The sequence below is a fragment of the Notothenia rossii genome, assembly GCF_949606895.1.
Source record: "Notothenia rossii genome assembly, chromosome: 1".
Classification (NCBI taxonomy): Eukaryota; Metazoa; Chordata; class Actinopteri; order Perciformes; family Nototheniidae; genus Notothenia; species Notothenia rossii.
The window spans coordinates 49,649,229-49,665,821 of NC_136912.1; the positions used below are offsets into that span (position 1 = coordinate 49,649,229).

At 41.4% G+C, this 16,593-nt stretch overlaps 1 protein-coding gene and 1 long non-coding RNA gene across 5 annotated transcripts in view; one reads left to right on the forward strand and one right to left on the reverse strand.

Moving 5' to 3' along the window:
* The window catches only part of LOC307037398 (glycine receptor subunit alpha-3-like), a 238,963-nt gene that overhangs the window by 81,421 nt on the left and 140,949 nt on the right, over positions 1–16,593 (reverse strand). The gene's annotated exons all lie outside the window — the stretch shown is intronic.
* LOC307037436 overlaps positions 1–16,593 on the forward strand; it is an 84,004-nt gene that overhangs the window by 6,647 nt on the left and 60,764 nt on the right. For all 4 annotated transcript variants that reach the window (XR_013807679.1, XR_013807680.1, XR_013807681.1 and 1 more), the window contains exons 2-3: positions 2,263–2,425; positions 2,991–3,058. This is a non-coding gene — a long non-coding RNA (uncharacterized lncRNA). The remainder of the gene's footprint in view (positions 1–2,262; positions 2,426–2,990; positions 3,059–16,593) is intronic.

Genomic DNA, 16,593 nt, shown 5'->3' on the forward strand with positions numbered 1-16,593 from the left:
TACTGGCCAATGTGGGCTATAAAGTGAAGAAAGAAAAAACGCAGATCGCAAGGAGAACGGTTACATTCCTGGGAAGGATGATTTCCTCGAACAGTCCAACTCTGACACCAGCACAACGGTCTTCCATCCTCTCCCAACCAAAGCCCAAAACAGTGCAACAAATGCTTGCTTTCCTGGGCCTGACAGGTTACATCAGGACGTACATACCTGACTATGTGGACTTGACACAACCACTGAGACACATAATTGCAGAAGCAGGAAACAGAAATCTTAAAGCTACTCTCGAGTGGAGAACGTTGGCCGAAGAAGCTTTCACGAAGAGGAAGCAAGCCCTGAGTCAAGCGGCACACCTTTCCACTCCGGATTATGATGATGATTTTTGCCTTGATGTTTCTGAATCAGGTGGAATAGTCAATGGAGTCCTGTTTCAGAAAAAAGGGGGAGTGAGACAGGTACTCATGTACCATAGCTCAAAGTTAGACAATATATAACTAGGCCAGACAGGATGTGCAAGACACCTAGCTGCACTAGCAAAAGTCATTGAGAAAACTGCACATGTGGTAATGTGCCACCCATTGAAAGTCAAAACAGCCCATGGAGTAGTAGCATTCATAAATTCACAGGCATTCACATTTTCCTCAATCAGGAAAATCAAGATTCAGACCAGTCTGTTGAAACCCCATATAACATACCAAAGTGGTTTAACAAACATGTCTACAGGACTGAGCACGGAAGACCCCATGACTGTCAGTTAGTCTCCCAAAAGGATCTCAAGATAAGATCAGATTTAGAAACAGATCCACTGGACCAACCATACTTCACTCTCTACAGTGACGGCTGTTGTTACAAGGGAGATGACGGGAATGTGGCCTCCTATGCAGTAGTCCGGCAGGAGGGAGAAAATATACAAACCATAGAAGCAGAAATCATCTCCCAACCTGCTTTGGCCCAACTGGCAGAAGTAGTGGCACTCACCAAAGCCTTGGAGCATGCAGAGGGACAACGAGTCAACATCTATACAGATTCAGCATATGCTTATGGAGCAGTGCATATAGACGGACCACAGTGGATCAGAAGAGGGTTCCTAACATCTGCTAAGACACCAGTAAAACATGCCGAAGCGCTAAAACTCCTGCTGACATCTTTACTGTTGCCAGCACAAGTGGCAGTAATGAAATGCAAAGGACATCAAACATTGAACAATGCAATATCCAGAGGAAATGATGCAGCAGACAAGGCAGCAAAGAAAGCAGGAGGGTACAGCAAGCAAATGATATGTACAAAGGCCAATACTCAAGAGGAGTTAACCACCGAACACATCAAAGACTTGCAGAAATATGCTGGAGTGTATGAACAGAATCAATGGAGTCAGAAGGGAGCAAAGGAAGTAGATGGCCTGTGGAGAGCCCACGACGGCCGTTTAGTCGCACCTGCAAAGTTATGCCACCTGCTAATAGAACAATCACATGGTCCCACTCATGTAGGCAAAACAAGAACAACAAAAGACATTGAACAACAGTGGTGGCATCCTTACATGAAGGACATGGTTGAAAACTTCGTAAACGACTGTGACACGTGTAATGCATTCAATGTAAAAAAGCCATACAAGTGCCCTATGGGAAGATATCCAGTCCCAGAAGCCCCATTCAAAGACATTTGTATTGATTATACAGACATGGGAGCAGACAATGTAGTCAGAGGGTTTAGATATATGTTAGTAATGATTGATCGTTATACGAGATGGATTGAAGCCATTCCCTGCAAGAAAGAAGATTCAAAGACAGTCATTAAATGGCTCAAAACAGAACTCGTACCCCGTTATGGGGTGCCAAGGATTATAAGATCAGACAATGGTTCACATTTTACAAGCAAACACTTGGAGGAAGTTGAGTTATATTTTGGTATAATTCATAAGTTTGGGTCAGCATATCACCCACAATCTCAGGGAATAGTGGAAAGAGCTAATCGAACATTAAAAGGGAAAATAGCAAAAGTTATTTTTCGAACATTAAAAGGGAAAATAGCAAAAGTTATTTTTGGCACAAACACGAAATGGGTAGATGCTTTGCCTCTGGCACTCATGTCAATGAGATCTTCTGAGGGTGCTAAAACACATCTTTCACCCCAGAGTTGTTAACTGGTCGGCCAATGCCAGGGCCTCCTAGAGAAGGAGGGACAGGCCCAGTTTTAGACATCAGACAAATAGAAGTCGATGAATATGTCGGGGCTCTGAGTAATATTATCCATGTCTTGTCTACACAGGTTCAGAGAACTGCAGAGACACCAGACGAGACACCAGAAGAGACTCCTGTACGGCCGGGTGATTGGGTGAGGTTGAAAGTTCACAAAAGAAAGTGGGCTGAACCCAGGTGGACGGGTCCGTGGGAAGTAGTTGAAAGAACTTCACAGGCTCTCCGGATAAAAGGTAAAAAAGGAGCAAATTGGCACCACCTGACACATTGTCGCCCTGCACCGGCACCTTCCAGAAAGCTCTCGGAAGTTAGGACTGATTTGGCAGAGCTGGAACAAAACGAATAAAAAATCAAATCAAGAGATATTAAGATAGAAACAGCTCAAAAGACGAATTGTCTTTAGGTTTTGTAGATTGAATACTAAAACGGAATAACCATTCTTGTTTTAGATCTGAGACCTATTTATTCTACCATTCAAAAAGAAGAGTCCAATATTTTTGTTTTATTATTTTCTATATATTTTATTTTTGCTCTCATTATTTTAAAACTCTGGAACTGATATAACCATGGGTAAAATTGATGAAGTGCCATTCAAGAAGTCAGAACAATTAAGGGGCACCAAAGGGATAAGAATCGTAATATCATTGTTAGCTCTGTTCATCACAATTGGCATTTTCCTGGTTGGGAAGGGGATACAGCATCATGAAGAACCCGAATCCATTCGTGCACTCGTAGAAAATGCCAATATCACTAACAAAACTTCAGCTGTGTTTGAGAGAGTTCCATTTATCCCCACAGCCAAAAGATCAGCGGAGAGACAGAAGGAAGGGTTAGAAATACTCATCCCCAGAGGTGAAGCGGTTACGGTAAGTCTTGATGTGTGTGATGTGGTTGTATGTGGAGAACTGCGAAACAAAACGGGCCATGACGTTTATGGGTGCATTCATGCTTGGGGAAGGCCAGATGATAATACATGGTGTCCCATTTCAGAGAAGGTATATTGGAGTGCAAGGGCAGAAGGAAATAACAATCCCCCTGGTTTGGCGTTTAGGTCTCAGCTATCTTTTTCCAAAGGTCGCCATAGTGGAGATATGAGCAAACACAATCCAATAATAATTGCTTTTAAAAGCGCACTCACTCCCCATTTCAAGAAAAAGGGAGACGTCACTGCATTCCATTTACTGATGGGGATAGAAGTTCCTGGAAAAGACCCAATGGGATCAATTTTAGTGAAAATAATTGACCCACCAGCTGATGTAATCCCTGATTTCGTCCCAAAATATACTGAATGCCTTTTTAAACCAGAACCAGAATCTCCCCCTGCTAAATCTGTGAACAATCCACTGGTCACCTATCTGACTACGACTTCTATACAGAAAGTCATAGCAATAGAAACAGGATATGAGGACACAAATTCCTGGTTAGACTGGGTTGTTTACTCTGTAAAGCAGAGCAAGATGGCGGACTGTCTGGCCTGTGCGGCTGCCCGACCAAGTTTGGGAACAGTGCGCTTTCCATTTAATGCCCACAAAAACCCAAGAGGACAACTCTGTATGTACAAACTCTATGAACAAAAATCCCCAGCAGATTGTCTAGACATTGCACAAAAGTATCCAGTGGTAAAAATGAATGACATTCCACCTGACTTCACGCCGTACGAGGGACTTTATGATTGCATCACAAGGGAATACCTAAAAGGTATCGAAGTAGGAACTCTGAAGTGGTGCAATTCTACATTGATTTTAATGAAGCAGGATTTTCTCCCAGGTATAGCTATGCCCATTAGGCGGTATCCCAGAACAGATGTGTGGTGGTATTGTGGCACTAAAACCTTGTACTCAGTTTTACCACAGGATTGGACGGGGACCTGTGCTCTGGTACAGCTAGTGATGCCTTTTTATGCAGTACCATGTTATGTTATAAAGCCGTGGAGGTCGGTAGTTTATAAACCAAAGAGTAACCCTTACGGGACGCTCTAATAAGTAAAGCGAATGCACCCGCAAGGAAACCTGGCCTCCTATTGGTTGAGGGATTTTGACAGGGTCGTTGCACAAAAGATCAGAGCGCGCAATAAATCTGAGAGCAGATATTAGTGTACAGTGAAAATTGGATATGTTAATGATATTGTAATAGTCCTTTATGCTATATAGTTGACCGCAGGTCATGGAGAGTAATAAGGTATCCGTAGACCTTTGTATGATGTATCTTTATTACTTAACAGGTCTACAGCCATGATACATAGATGCGTCCTAGATGCAGGCTTGCATACACACAGTATCACTCCGCAGCCGCACCCCATCAGTAACGTCCCGATGGTATATGTTCGCGGCACTATATACTACAGATATATTGACCGCAAAACTCAAAATGTCCCCGGTTTTAATTTTGAAAATCTGGTCACCTTAGTTTAAACATCTCCAAATGTCATCACATAAACACAATACATGTTACTAATCCTTACAGTGTAAGTGTAAGGCTTAAAATTACACTTACAGTCATTGCTTTCTGATGGAATTTACACTTTTACTCTTCAGGTTGCATAGGGAAAATTAGTACAGGGTTGCCAACTTTGGGTACCTGGCTGGCGTGAGATTTTGATATCATTGGATCAGGGCTGCCCCTGGCCAACTTGTGGCGGGGGGGGGGACATATATCCGCACAGGCTCATAGATGTGCGCCGCATTCGCGCTTCAGGTGAGGCTCCCTCCGCAAGATGAGGCCCCCTCCGCGAGGTGAGACCCCCCTCTGCAGACATATTCACTGATTTCGATAAGTGTACTGTGCAAACCCACCTTTCCTTCAGTAGACTTTGCCGTCCACTGATGAAAAACCTGGCGTTAAGAAGGATTCTGCGCATGCGCAATACGGGTCGGGGATTGACCAACCGGCTCCCACTGCTCTGCTGTCTGTTAGCGTTGTTAAAAGTGGTGGGGCCTTGAAGGCAGTGGATCGACAGCTTGAGCAGCTGTCAACTCAACACTGTAAATAACCAACCAAAAACAATCACCAGTTCATCTTGTTTTAGGCGTGAGAATAGTTTGGGCAGCGTGAAAGCGTGAAATTGAGAGTGAAAGCGTGTGTCACACGCCAGATGCGTGAGAGTTGGCAACCCTGAATTAGTAGTAGTCTACGGCCATGCCATTCAGTTCACTATTTCCTACTTCCTGTCTAACCTTTAGTACACATTTTACAAAAATATAAATGTGCAAATATGAAACAAACAGGTCAATATCACCTTGCTATTGGTAGCTGAACTGTCAATACCCCAAAACATATTCTTAGATATAAATATCTAATTTTGAGTTATTTAGACACAATTAACACTTATAGTTTCATGTCTTGTTCCATAAGAATAGATCATATTTGTTAAGTGTTATTATGGGAGAATTACTTTTCTTGTGGTACTACTGCCTTATTAGGCCCATATTGAGCAGAGCATATTAAGACCAAAACTCATGTACAACAACTTCCTTACTTGCAATAAATAAGCACTAATTAGAGGGTTATTGAGAAAAACTCAACTAATGGCGTATTACTTGTAGAATATGGTCATGTAGAATAAGGCATTAATAAGTGTTTTATAATGACTACTAAAGAGCCAATATACTGCTAATATGCATGTTAATTAACAACTAGTTGATGGTTAATTTGTGTACCTTAATATAAAGTGTTACCGAAAAAATACATGAATAAAAATTACAGTGCAGTTTAAGATATGAACATATCAATTAAAAGCAGCGGAAACAGAAAAGTCTTCAGCCTGGATTTAAAAGTAGTAAGAGTTGCAGCGGACCTGCAGGTTTCTGGGAGTTTGTTCCAGATATTTGGAGCATAATAACTGAACGCTGCTTCACCATGTTTAGTTCTGACTCTGGGGACAGAAAGCTGACCGGTCCCTGAATACCTGAGAGATCTGGATGGTTCATAATTTAGCAGTAGGTCAGAAATGTATTTTGGGCCTAAACCATTCAAAGCTTTATAAACCAGCAGCAGTATTTTGAAATCAATTATTTGACACACACAGGAAGCCAGTGTAAAGACTTCAGAACAGGAGTGATGTGATCCACTTTCTTAGTGTTAGTGAGGACTCGAGCAGCAGCGTTCTGAATTGGCTGCATCTTTCTTATAGATATTTTAGTGAGACCTGCAAAGACACCATTACAGTAGTCCATTCTACTGAAGATAAAAGCATGGACAAGTTTTTCCAAATCCTGCTGTGACATTAGTCTTTTAATCCTAGATATATTCTTTAGGTGATAGTAGGATTTAGTAATTGTAAAACAATTACAAAATCTGACTGATGAAACTCAGGTCAGAGTCCATGACTACACCTAGATTTCTGGCTCTATCTGTTGTTTTGAACATTGCAGACTGAAGCTCAGCGCTAACTTTTATACATTCTGCCTTGGCTCCAAAAACCATTACCTCAGTTTTATCTTTGTTTAATTGGAGAATGTTCTGACACATCCAGTCATTGATTTGTTCAATTAACTTAATCAGTGATTGAATTGGAGAATAGTCTCCTGGCAAAATGGTTATGTAAATGTATGTGTCATCCGCATAGCTACGGTAAATTATTTAGTTGTTTTTCATTATCTGAGCCAGTGGTAGCATGTAGATGTTAAAGAGAAGAGGCCCCAAGATGGAGCCTTGAGGAACCCCACGTCAAATTTGTCAACTCAGATGTGTATTTACCAGAGTCGCATATTTTTGGACTTGAGACTTGCTCGACTAACATTGATAAAAGACTTGACTTGACTTTGACTTGGTATTCATGACGTGAGACTTGACTTGAGACAGACTTTACTTTTTACTTTACTTTTTTTAATTAAATATTTGCTTTTGTTTTTGTATTGTAGGGAGTCACAGGACTTGACTCCCTGCTGAAGTCTTTACACTGGCTTCCTGTGTGTCAAATAATTGATTTCATGACTCAGACTCGAGTCGCATATTTTTGGACAACATTGATAAAAGACTTGACTTGACTTTGACTTGGTATTCATGACTTGAGACTTGACTTGAGACAGATGACTCGAAAGGACTTTACTTTTTAAAATTAAATATTTGCATTTGTTTTTGTATTGTAGGGAGCCCCTAAAGGACAATGAAAAAAAAAAAGACACTGTATATCGTTCGCAAGAGAAAGTTACCGGAGCGCCAAGTAGGAAGTGGAGCACACAGGAGACAACCGTTTCATTGCAGACTGTAATGTTTATGTTGGGAAATGGCAGTGCATACATTATTTTAGATATATTTTGAACTCGGACTCTCATTCACTTCATGAAATCGCTACAGCACCATGAGGAAGCGGAACGTCTAACTCCGCCTCTGAAAAGTGCAGCACCAGCGCGCAAAGAGCTGTGCCTTTTACGCAATGCCTTCACTGTGTTTAATTTAATTAGAACAGCTAAAGAGCGACCGCTGGCTGCTAAGTTTGAACCACATACACCTCTACACACACACACACACACACACACACACACACACACACACACACACACACACACACACACACACACACACACACACACACACACACACACACACACACACACACACACACACACACACACACACACACACACACACACACACACACACACACACACACACACACACACACACACACACACACACACACTGCCCGATTAATCCCCCTATTACTCATTTTATGAAGGAGATGTCCGGTCACTAAGGCGCATGATGTGTGTGTGTGTTTGTGCTCTGCTCAGCTCTGCTCTGTGTTTGTGTTCGCTGTGGTCGTGTGTGTCTGACAACGGCATTTGTTTTCAAATTACCATGAACAGTAATTTCTATACATCTGGCCAACTCCATATGCACTGTATATGTGGGCAAGGGTGTAACTTTGGCTTGAGAAGTGGGGGGGGACACAAAACAGGGGGTCCTCCGCAATGAAACATTGTTCTCTATTTAATTCCATTTCCTGCCTTTCTACAAATATATATTGGGGACTATGGTGTTAACTAATCCAAGAAAATGTGTAGTGTATATAATGAGTGTGCAAACTTATCTATCCATGAACCTGTTTTATTTGTGATTACCTCACATCCTATAGGGGGGTCCGGGGGCATGCACCCCCGGTACGATTTCTTTCTTTAAATTTAAGTTAAAGGCATCAATCTGGTGCACAAATTAAGAGATTTATGGATACAACTCTCAACACTCATATGAAACAGAACTGTAGATATTTCAATACTCCAAAAACCATTAGAATATGCTCACAACCAATAACACATCATTGATATACTCCTCTCCTATCTTTATCTTACCTAGTCTGCATTCTTTCTTTTTATTTATGCATATTTTACTAATCACTTCCCTTTCAAACTGTGTTTTTAATTTTTTACTGACATTGGAATAATTTTTTTACTTATTTTGAACAACTATATTAAATAGATGGAAATATTTGTTTAGACCAAACCGTTTGAGACCCACTGAGATAACTTAGACTAAAGTAAAACAATGAGTCAGTGTCATATGGGAGCACCTTAGACAGACCATGGAGAAATGCTGTGACCCTGCTGAAGGGGAGCCAGGGCAGGAGGCTTAACATGATGATGTAACATATTTGGTTTGTACTCCTGTTTTCACTTTAGAGCCCTTTTAGAATTTATTGGGGTATAATTTCAGCGCCCCACTCTCCATTGCTGTTTATGTTGAAAATAAAACAAAACCTTTCATAACCACAATATTTTAACTGATTAAAATGCGGAAACTGGGGTTATTCGTTATTATTAATTTTGTATGACTTGACTTGACTTGCTTGACCTGAGCAATGACTTGACTTGCTTGACTCTCACCACAGTGACTTGGGACTTGCTTGAAAATAGTGGGTTAAGACTTGAGACTTGCTCATGACTTGCACATGACTTACTCCCACCTCTGGTATTTACCTAAAGAGACAAAGTTGTTTCTGTCCTTTAAGTAGGATTCAAACCAATTTAGCACTGTTGCCGAAAGTCCCACCCAGTTTTCCAGTCGGTCTAATAATATGTTGTGGTCAACAGTTTCAAATGCAGCACTGAGATCTAACAATACTAACACTGAAGTTCTGCCACTGTCTGTATTTAAGTGGATGTCATTGAAGACCTTAACAAGAGCAGTCTCAGTGCTTTGGTTTGGACGAAAGCCTGACTGGAAAACATCCGCAAAAGTTATTTAAATGCAGTAAACTACTCAGCTGTTGAAAAACAACTGTTTCAATGATTTTACCTAGAAATGGGAGGTTTGATATAGGCCTGTAATTGTTCATTACTGAAGCATCTAAGTTATTCTTTTTGAAGAGCGTTTTAATGGCTGCAGTTGCAGGGCCTGTGGAAATACACCTGAGTGAAGAGACTTGTTTACCAGTGGCGGCTGGTATTTTTTTGTTGAGAAAAGACCACTTAAATTATGACTTCTGGTGATGTTAGAGAGGGGGGGGGGAGGACAATTTGAGGCTTAAAAATATGAGAAGACTGATCAATACCTCCATAATCTTCAGTGTGGTTAGCAATGAATCTTCCAAAAACTTCCAAACACCTTGTCCTGGACATAGTTTCTACAGCATAAACTGTGCAACAGTACATTAGGTCCACACAAACTACAGAACACCGGGGCTTTGGGAACACTCAAAATTACTTTAAATGATTTAATTCCCATTTAACCTGAGGGGCTTTTTCCCCCGTTTTTTTTCTCACGAAACTGTGTCTCAGGGCTTCTTAAAATGTTATAAACTATTCTATGTGTCCTACTCATTCAAGAAACTCAGCTAACTGATGATATGACCCATGTTTACCGAAACAATACACAAGTCTCACAAGAAGCGTCTAGATGAGCCCTGAGCGAAAAAATGCTGACGCACTCTAGGTATAAATCAATCGATATGCTTATCGGATCTGCACAAACAATTACCTGGATTTCTGCATAAGTTGGTCATAAAATGTGTTCTGATCTGCACGTTTGAAGTTTGCAAAAGAGCACCTGGATGTTCCACAGCACTACTGGCAAAATATTCTGTGGAAAGATGAAACCAAAGTTGAGTTGTTTGGAAGGAACACACAACGCTATGTGTGGAGAAAAAAAGGCACAGCACACCAACATCAAAACCTCATCCCAACTGTGAAGTATGGTGGAGGGAGCATCATGATTTGGGGCTGTTTTACTGCCTCAGGGCCTGGACAGATTGCCATCATCGACGGAAAAATGAATTCTCAAGTTTATCAAGACATTTTGCTGGAGAACTTAAGGCCATGTGTCCACCAATTGAAGCTCAACAGTAGATGGGTGGTGCAACAGGACAACGACCCGAAGCACAGAAGTAAATCAACAACAGAATGGCTTCAACAGAAGAAAATAAGCCTTCTGGAGTGGCCCAGTCAGAGTCCTGACCTCAACCCAATTGAGATGCTGTGGCATGACCTCAAGAGAGCGATTCACACCAGACATCCCAAGAATATTGCTGAACTGAAACAGTTTTGTAAAGAGGAATGGTCCAAAATTCCTCCTGACCGTTGTGCAGGTCTGATATGCAACTATAGGAAACGTTTGGTTGAGGTTATTGCTGCCAAAGGAGGGTCAACCAGTTATTAAATCCAAGGGTTCACATACTTTTTCCATCCTGCACTGTGAATGTTTACATGGTGTGTTAAAAAAAAACATAAAAACATATAATTGTTTGTGTGGTTTTAGCTTAAACAGACTGTGTTTGTCTATTGTTGTGACTTAGATGAAGATCAGAACACATTTTTTTACCAATTTATGCAGAAATCCAGGTAGTTCCAAAGGGTTCACAGACTATGGCAAAAATTGCACTTTTCTGTAGGTCTTGGTTAAGTACCACCTTGAAAAAAAATAAACAATGTTTTGTTGCTTAAGCTTATGTATTCAGTCATTATTCAATGGTATACTAAAATCCATGTGAAAAAAATTGCTTCTCACTGTTCTCAGGTCAAATATTTATATGTGATTAAAAATGCGATTAATTTCAATTAATTAATTACAAAGCCTCTAATTAATTAGATGAATTATTTTAATCGAGTCCCGGCCCTAATATATATATATATTTTTATGTGGGCCGGCCGCCACTGTTGTTTACTATATGAAGTAGATCTGAGGCAATGCAATGAAAAACATTTTTGAAAAATCCTGTTGGTATTATACCAAGGCAGCAGGGACATGCTCAGAGTGTGGGAACACTGTGGGGAAATGCTCGGTGTGTGGGGACACTGTGGGGACATGCTCAGTGTGTGTGGACACTGTGGGGACATGCTCGGTGTGTGGGGACATACTCTCGGTGTGTGGGGAAATGCTCAGTGTGTGGGGACATGCTCAGTGTGTAGGGACACTGTGGGGACATGCTCGGTGTGTGGGGACATGCTCGGTGTGTGGGGACATGCTCAGTGTGTGGGGACATGCTTGGTGTGTGGGGACATGCTCGGTGCGGTGGTAGCTGGAAGCCTTAACCTTGATACAATCTATTCATGCTAGCTGTAATAGCAAAGAATCATGAAGTTGTTTTTGAAAGCCTCGGGTAGACAGATGAAGCGATATTGTTCTCACGTATTATTTAATTTCACATTAACCATAATGTTCAGTTACAGTGAAGGAAATAATTATTTGATCCCTTGCCGATTCTGTAAGTTTACCCAGTTCCATATCCAGAAATGTACATCATATAAGAGGTATAAATGTATTTGCATTTAATTGGGGAAAGTAAGTATTTGATCCCCAACCAACAAGAATTCTGGCTCCCACAAACCAGTTACATAAATGCTCTTCCTTTAAGAAAGTTATAATAATATAAATGTGTTACCTGTATAAAAGACACCTGACAACCTCTCCACCATGGACAAGACTAAAGAGCTGTCTAAGGACCTCAGGGACCAGATTGTAGACCTGCACCAGGCTGGGATCGGCTACAAGACCATCAGAAAGCAGCTTGGTGAGAAGGAGACAACTGTTGGTGCCATTATTCAGAAATGGAAGAGCATCAATCGCCCTCGGTCTGGGGCTCCACACAAGATCTGGCCCCGTGGGGGTTTTGATGATCATGAGAAAGGTGAGGGATCAGCCAAGAACTACACAGGAGGAACTTGTTAACCTGTTAAGCCCTGAGCCTGTTTTTCAGGTCTCAGGCTCGAAAATGACATTCCCAGAGAAAATGACCATTATCTTCACTTCTAAAAGGGTTAAATTAATAATCTTTTTTCTCATAGCAAGGTTACATCTGTGAGTTGGATGTAGAAAAGTCAGAATCAATATAGATGTTGTTATTTTAAAATAAATTCAGACTGAACATAGTAAAAAAAATGTAAATTATGGTGTCCGTCCAAAAATTACTTGTGAAAACCACCCTTGAATGATGGGATAGTAGACTAAAAGCTTTTGGAATCCAAAAAATAACATATAAGTACCCTGTATCTAGATTGATGCAAAACAAGTGAAATGTGGCCTTTTAAGAGAGATTTAGAAAGAGAAACCCACTTCTGGGGTAATTTGGGTGCATTTTCCATATGTCTGGCCCCCCTCGTTCGATTTTGATGATTGACACCTCTTTTTAACCATTAGAGCCAATAGAATCGAGGGGAAGTTCCTAACATCCATCTAAACATTACCCATTGGTGAATGAGTGATGCACAGCCAGAATGCCCCGGAACCGGAAGCTGCGATACACTCTGGTAGCTATCATTAGCAGCCAATATGAAATCTCAGTTTTTTACATACAAATTGAATGATGGATTATCAGGAATAATTTCAAAGTGACACAGACACATTGGATTAACCATTGGATTAACCTTCAGCAGCATTTATATAGTTTGAATGCCATTGAACACGACTTTTGATCAGAATAACAGCATAGGTGAGACGATCTCCAGTGAATGCTCCGTAAAATGGAATTGAAACAAATCCTCGCTGAAGAAGGGTAGCATAGGCTTATCCGTCTGGTAAAGGGTGAGGAAGGGCTTGATCTCTCTTGCGATGCTGTTGAATATCATCACTTTTGGGATGAACAGCGGATCCTTGGAACTTTTCTTCACAGCCTCAAAAGACTTAACCTTAGGATCCAGTAGATCAAAACATTAAAGCTCGGTCAGACACGGTGGCATTTTCAATCCAACGGACTCAGCAGAACTTTAGCATCACGGTGTTGCATCCAGTGGCGGTAACTAAGTCCTCACGACGAGCTGGACAATCGTGGAAAAGCCAGTATAGGCTCGAGAGAATGTGCTCAATGTCCCAGCCGGTAGCTTTGCATCCATCTCTGAATGCATTGTGCAGGACATGCAAACCGCATGAACCAATGTTGAGAAGCGATTTGTCCGCCTGCTTCTGCATCTCTTCCTGTAGGAGTTCAAACACTTTCCAGTTCACGAGTGGCCCGTCCATGGAAAGCTGAATGAGGTTATTCACTCCCGTCTCGGACAGTCCTTTGCTCATCTTTTCAATTATATCAATTGCAGTGGAATGTCCCAAAAGTTCAGCCGATGTATTTCGTCTTGACTTCTGCTCCATCCCACAGCCTCACGTGTACATCCATTTGTTTTGACTGCAAATGGTGGTTCATCGTTTCATCAAACAGCACTACATATGCCATTTGTTTAGAAATGTCAGTCAGAATGATTCTCTTAAAATACGGAGCAAGCCCATATGTGCAGACCTAGGAACACTTACTCTCACCGCATGCAAATTGAGCTGCAATCTCGCTGTCCGGGAACATCGCCGCAAAAAGAAGGCTCGTGTCCTCGGATGACTTGTATGAGTAGTGAGAATCCATGATTTTTAAAGCCCAAAGTATCTCCGCTTTGATAACTTCATGTTTTGACGGAACGTTTAACGTTGTCTGTTTCGTTGCTGTTGAAACTGAAGTAGCATTACTTGGTGTATTAGCAGCGTCAACATTCATAAATGTACTTATGGACATTGCGCTGCTAGCAACAGCGGCTGCGGTCTGGTGCTTTGTTCCCTTCATGTAGCTAGCAAGCGCTGCCTCGCCCATATTCAAAATATCGATTATTTTAGAACATAGTTTGTATTTAGCACGTCTGTGGTCAGTGTCTTTTGATAGCCACAATTTGTACTTATCCTTGAGAAGCCATACGTTGTCGAATCTGCACTTCCCTGGCATCTTGGCAGCATTATATCAAATAGTATAGCTTACCAGTAGCGTGGCGTGGGGAAAACATTAGGGGAAGCCAATAATACGTCCTTTCTTTTGGGGTGGGGGGGGGGGGTGTGGTGGTCAATGTAATAACGTAACCAGATGAGTGATTACAGCGCCCGGTATCATTTTACACACATTTGTATCATACAGATGCAGGACTTACACACGCCTGTTATCAGACCGACAGGTCCGCACGCGCTCTCCAGCCGAAACTCTTATAAGCATTCATTCACAAACTAAATCAGGAGACCTTTAACGTTTTACGTCCGGTTCGCTCTTTTGTTCCTCGTTGTACACAGCTCCAGTTTGGGCATTGGCCTGTCATCAGATTGTATTTGTTGTTGCTGCTGCAGCGGAAGTTTAGTACAATTATTTTCGATTAAATACTCCGAATCTCCACCCTCCATAATTGCACTTGCTTCAGTTGCTTGCTACTTTCTAACGGCGGTGAGAGTGGTGCAGTGACGTTATCTATCTTCTATCGATTAGATTTATGATTCGAAAATTATAAAAGTAGGGTAGACATGTGGATATTATCCGACTGAAGAAAACGTGCATTTACCTAACAGGTTCGTTTTCCACTGACCTTTTTTCGAGCTATTTTCCAAAATCCTATGGAGAAATCCCATTGCTATTTTGTCGAGGGAAACCGAGCACAGCTTACTTCCGCTTTTTGGGACGCGTCACTGCACCACTAAGTTGATGCGATTTGATTCGATTGCGAGGCAAGGGAAGCCAGCCGCCTCTGGCTTCCCTTGGCATGGCCCTGACCAATCACAGGTTGGCAGGGGCATGACGTGAGCCTCATCTGATTGGTCAATCCCTCCATTTTTTTTCACCAAGGGAAGCACATTTCGGCTGGCCTCCTCTCGCAACAGAGAGTGCAATCTACTGTTTCACCATAACATCTAGAGGGGCGCTGTTTCACTCTTTGTAAAATACTCAATGAGAATGGGGGAGAGACGGGCCGGCAGCAACACACAACAAAGAATTTCCGAAACTAAACGAAGTGTTTTTATTTATTTATTACAATTATAACTACAATCCGAAAAAACAGGGGAAGCCTGGCTTCCCTTGGCCTCCAGGAGAAAACGCCACTGTAGCTTACTAGCTTCTACAGGCATAAGCAACTGTAGGTTAGAGGGGGCGTGGTAACATCTCTCACCCACGAAATACTGCGACAGTTACATTTATTTTACGCCATTTTACATTTCATTAGGCTACTATACGATACAATATTTATTATCATTATAGTATTACTATTTCGGTGATTATATAAATTATATTTGATGCAACTTTAGTTATATTTCCATGACTTTTCCAAAACTTTGGAAAACATATTTTATTCCATAACTTTTCCAGGGCCTGGAATTTGCGTTTGGAATTCCCATGACTTTTCCAGGTTTTCAATGACCGTGCGAACCCTGGAGTATGACGCATTAACCTGTTAAGCCCGAGAGCCCCGGTAGAGGGGGCTGCAGGGTTTTTTTTCTCACAAAACTGTGTCTCAGGGCTTCTTAATGTTTAAAAACCTATTAATGTGTCATACCAGATTAACGGGAAGAAACTCAGCTAACTGACAGTACCATTTTTACCAAAACAAAACACAAGTCTCATAAGAAGCGTCTAAATGACCCCTGAGCGAAAAAAGAACTCAAGGTAAAAATACCATTATTACTTATCGTAACTGCACATACGATATATCTGATTAAAGCTGAGATTCCACAGATTATATAGGTATTAGTATCATCACTGAGCGATCCGAACTCGCTACAGGGGAAGCAAACACAGACATCACAACACGTAGCATTACGGAGCAAACACGGGAGATCGTCTCACCTTAGCTTTTATTCTGATCAAAAGTCGTATTCAATGGCATTAAAACGATAAAAACGCTGCTTAAGGTTAATCCATAGGTTAATTCAATGTGTCTGTCACTTTGAACAAAATATTGATAATCCATAATTCAATTTTTATGTAAAAATCGGAGATTTAATATTAGCTGCTAATGATAGCCACCAGAGTGTATCGCAGCTTCCGGTTCCAGGGCATTCTGGCTGCGCAGCACTCATTCACCAATGGGTAATGTTTAGATGAATTGTTGGAACTTCCCCTCGATTCTATTGGCTCTAACGGTTAAAAAGAGGTGCCAATCATCAAAATCGAACGAGGGGGGCCAGAGATATGGAAAATGCACTCAAATGACCCCAGAAGTCAAAAGGTCAAATTTCACTTGTT